This window comes from Vigna unguiculata, chromosome 7, assembly GCF_037176805.1.
Source record: "Vigna unguiculata cultivar grain cowpea cultivar isolate G323 ecotype 2 chromosome 7, ASM3717680v1, whole genome shotgun sequence".
In the NCBI taxonomy this organism is placed as follows: domain Eukaryota; kingdom Viridiplantae; phylum Streptophyta; class Magnoliopsida; order Fabales; family Fabaceae; genus Vigna; species Vigna unguiculata.
In genome coordinates this window covers 12,322,906-12,327,526 of record NC_140798.1, presented here as the reverse complement: position 1 = coordinate 12,327,526, position 4,621 = coordinate 12,322,906, and the positions used below count along the sequence as shown (strand labels likewise).

The 4,621-nt window shown below is 37.1% G+C and overlaps 1 pseudogene; it reads left to right on the top strand.

Moving 5' to 3' along the window:
- The first annotated feature begins 642 nt into the window (after nucleotides 1-642).
- Nucleotides 643-3,018, top strand: LOC114189785 (exocyst complex component EXO70H1 pseudogene; annotated as a pseudogene).
- Nucleotides 3,019-4,621: the final 1,603 nt, after the last annotated feature.

Sequence of the window (4,621 nt, the reverse complement as noted above, 5' to 3'; positions counted from 1 at the left end):
TGTATCAAATTATTTAAAAACTTTATTTTATCTATTATTTTAAAATATACGCAAAATAATTATTTTACTAACATTTTGTACCAACTTTTAGTAGTTCACTCCCCCATTGTCTATCTCTTTCACGGTCTTTTTTCTTTTTCTCTATCTAAACAAATACTTGGTCTTTATTTTCCATTTGGTTTCTAGTCCCTTCGATCCAAAGAAAGCCACACGGATAACTTGGGTGGAAAACTCAATTTTCATGTTAGTCTGAATCACCACTTTTTTTTTCACTTTTCTTATGGCTCACAAATCATGGTATTTGGTCAATGAAAGTACATTTGGACTGAGTATTGTTTGTCAAAACTTTATTTCACACAAGATCTTGTCATCGTGTACGTGTCAGAAGGCTTGCCTATAATATTTCTCATTAAAAAAAATAAAATAAAACAAAATTTCCTTCCCAATTGGAGGTCAAAAACTCGAGGCCACAATACGTGTAAAAAATTCCGCACCCAAACACGAAACCAAGTCCATCATGACAAAACAATGCCTATGTGAAGACAATCAGCGAATGGAAAAGTCAAATCACCACATTCATCTTCGAAACACCATTGCGTCGTTTTCTTGGCACGCAACTCTATATATATCCCTTCACCTGCCCTTGCAAGCGCACACATATTCACACTGCAAACTCCCTCTCATCAAGAAAACAAACACACTTCAGGAAAAGAAGTGGCATAACTACACTCAGAAAACACCTTCCTGTGCTGCGAAAATGAGAACAATTTGCTGGGAGCCAAAAACGCAGTCGTTCGCCTTTTCCCGTCACACTTCGGCACCGAGTTCATCTCTATCCACAACACCTTCTACCAGCACCAAGGAAAACATGGTTTCCACTAGCATAGAGGAAGCAGAAGCTCTGATACTAAAATGGGACCCTGAAACCTCCGCGTACGGAAGAGTAACCTCTCTCTTCTACAACGACAAAGCTGAGGCCATGCACTACATCCACTGCGTTAACCAACTTCAAAAAACCATGCACGCCTTGCTTGCAGAGAACCCGTCTTCACGGAAACTCGTCCTCGCTCAAAAACTGATGCAAATGGCCATGAAGAGGCTACAGAAAGAGTTCTACCAGATGTTATCCATGAGTCGGGCCCACCTTGACCCCGAATCCGTCTCCGCCAGATCCTCCACCACCTCTAGATCCTCTTTCTGTTCCGATAGCTTCGACGAAGGCACGGCGGAAGACGACGTTCGCGACACAGGAGATTGTATCTCCGAAGTCGAACGCGTTTCCTCTGAAACCGTGGCGGTTCTCAAATCCATTGCCGACTGCATGGTTTCCAACGGTTACGGCAAGGAATGCGTCAACGTTTACACGACGATGAGAAAATCGATCGTCGACGAAGGCGTTTATCGCCTCAGCGTGGAGGAATTGAGCGCGTCGAAGGTGAATAAGATGGACTGGGAAGTGCTCGAGTTGAAAATCAAGGGTTGGTTAGAGGCGGTTAAGATCGCTGTGAGGACGCTCTTCGCTGGAGAGAGGACCCTCTGCGATCAAGTGTTCGGTGCGTCACAGTCCATCGCGGAAGCTTGCTTTGCCGAAATTTCGAGAAGCGGAGCCGCTGTGCTGTTCGGATTCCCCGATCTCGTTGTGAGAACGAAAAAATCCCCGCCGGAGAAGATCTTCCGGATAATTGATATGTACGCCGCGATGGCTTCGCTTTGGCCGGAGATTGAATCGGTATTCTCGTACGATTCAACAACCGCGTCTAGATCGCAAGCCTACGCTCTACTTCTCCGACTCTCCGAGTCCGTACAAACGAGTTTCTTCGAAATTGAGACCGCAATTCAGAAAGACTCTTCAAAACCGGTTTCGAAGTTCGCCGGCGTCCACCCCCTGACAGTACAAGTAATGAATCACTTGTCTACACTCGCGGATTACAGCAACGTGCTCTCTGAAATTTTCCTCGACGTCCCGCAGCCATCGAGGTCACCGTTGCCGGAATCTTACTTGTACAGTCCACGATCTGACAACTCCACGACAACGGGGACGGAATTCTCGGTGCAGATGGCGAGGCTGATTCTAGTCCTTCTTTGCAAGATCGACGGCAAATCGAGGCATTGCAAGGAGGTTTCGTTATCTTACCTGTTTCTCACGAACAATCTCCGGCACGTGGTAGCCAAGGTCCGAACCTCGAACTTGCTTTACGTCGTCGGCGACGACTGGGTTCTGAATCACGAGGCAAAGGTGAAGCAGTTGATGACAAGCTACGAGAGAGTAGCATGGGGCAAAGTGCTTTCGTCTTTGCCCGAAAATCCAGCGGCGGAAATGTCGCCGGCGGAAGCGAGGGTTATGTTCGGGAATTTCAATTTAGAATTCGAGAAAGCTTACCGGAAAGAGAACGCGTTTACCATTCTGGAGCAGGAATTTCGTGAAGAGACGAAGGCGTCACTCGCAAGAAAAATAAGCCCTATTTACCGCGAGATGTATGAAACGCTCCGCAATTCGGTGGGATCGGCGAGAGAAATGAGAGAGTATGTCATATTTACCCCTGAAGATGTTGAGAATTACATGCTGAATCTTTTTTTCTGCGGGAAGATCAAGCTCTATCACTGAAGAAAACAGTTCATTTTTTGTAAGAAAAAAATTCTGTAAGAAATGCAAATGAAAAGTGTCTCATTACACAATGGTGCAATGATTCTATTTGGATCCTCTTATTCATCATTGTTCACATGATAGGGTTACAACTTACAATTACATAAGGGAGACGCTCATTTTTTCCAGAGGGAAGATAAAAAGGTTCCAATGATGGGCTCATTTTTTCCAGAGGGAAGATAAAAAGGTCCCAATGATGGGGTATGGGAGTTTCAAGTTACATGAGTATCACTGGTGCAGTAGATTTCTGAGTGTATTGTGGATATTGTGAATTATTCTTTTTATTGTGTTTAAAACTGTATAAGTATTACATTTTAATATATTACAAACACTTATGTGCCACTAATAATGGTGAATTGATCTTCGTTAAACAACTATGGAACGTCTTTTATATATATATATATATATATATATATATATATATATATATATATATATATATATATATATATATATATATATATATATATATATATATATATATATATAATATCATATAATATATAAAAGAATAACGATTCGCATGTTTTTGCGACATAACACCGTGAGCTATGCAAAGGGAGCTCTTTTCTTTTCTCTTCCGTAGAGCAGTTTCTTTCCTTTCTCCATTTTTTTTTTCATATCTCACTCGATTTTCATCTTCTTCTTTATGATTAAAGACTACGATTGCATTGTTTTTTAACACTCAATTTTGACTAAATGTATTTATATTGTAAAAAAAATAATAAAAAAAATAAAAAATAAATATTTTGATTAATGATAGGTTTTTTAATTTTATCATGAAAAAAAAAAGAAAAAAAAAAGAGAAAGAAGAGAGAATCTAATTTGTTTTTAATTATCACATCTTCTCATCAACTCAAATGATATATAAAAAAGGACATTTTATAATTTCTGTTTTTAGAGAATGATATAATATTAGAAACAATATTTTTATAATAATTAAAATAAATATATTGAATTTATGCTTATGTGAGGTGTCTCATTGTTTTTTAGAAGATATTATTTTAATAATTAGAAAAAAATATTACTGGTAGTAATTAAAATTAATTATATGAATAATATATTATGATTTGGTCAGGATCTTTATGTACCGAAAAATATATGATTCTAGTAATTACAGACAATATTTTATTAATAATTATAATTAATATCGCATATATCATTCAACGATTTAATTTCTATAATATGTTTCATCGGTACCAATTCCTTCATCATGTATTTTATCATAATTAAATATTGCGATTTCAGTGGTACCCCGATGTGTAAGCACAAAATCTATCCAATGCAAGACAAAAAAAAATCGAAAAACCTCTCCTCTTTTTTATTATCAGAGCACACACGAAAAAAGGGTCACCTTACTATCTTTCAATCGGTTTTGCTCTATTCGTGACCCTGACAGATAAATTCATTTTGCTCCTAATGTTATTCATGTACTGCTCAAACTCTCTCTTATAATATCAAATGTATGATCAATTGACATGTTGTATGGCTAAATGTGTTTGGGGTTCGAACGTTAGGTGATTTTGGATTTGGGTTCGTCATTAATATGCTCAACCCTTCTCTTTCCTTTTCTTTGGGATGCCATTATTTTGGTAACTAGAAAGGTTTTTCGTAGGCTTTATTTCTTTTTAAAAAAATAAATAAAAAATAAAAAATTATATTATTTCTTTTATATAAGTATTGAATACCATGTCAAGTCTCAGACTTGCTTGATAATCAAAACATTCCTCCCTTCACAGGCTTTTAATTCTTTTTTTAAATAATAATAAAAAAAAATAAAAATTATTTTTGAATATCATGTCAAGTCTCGGATTTGCTTGATAACTAAATCTTTTATCATGTTGAATCTCGAATTCTCTTGATATTAATATATATATAAATCTAAAATTTAGAAAATAATAATAATATAAAACAACTTTTTTTAAAGAACTACGTTATTCCTGATTTTCCAAACCAAATGGAAATACATAGGAGCGA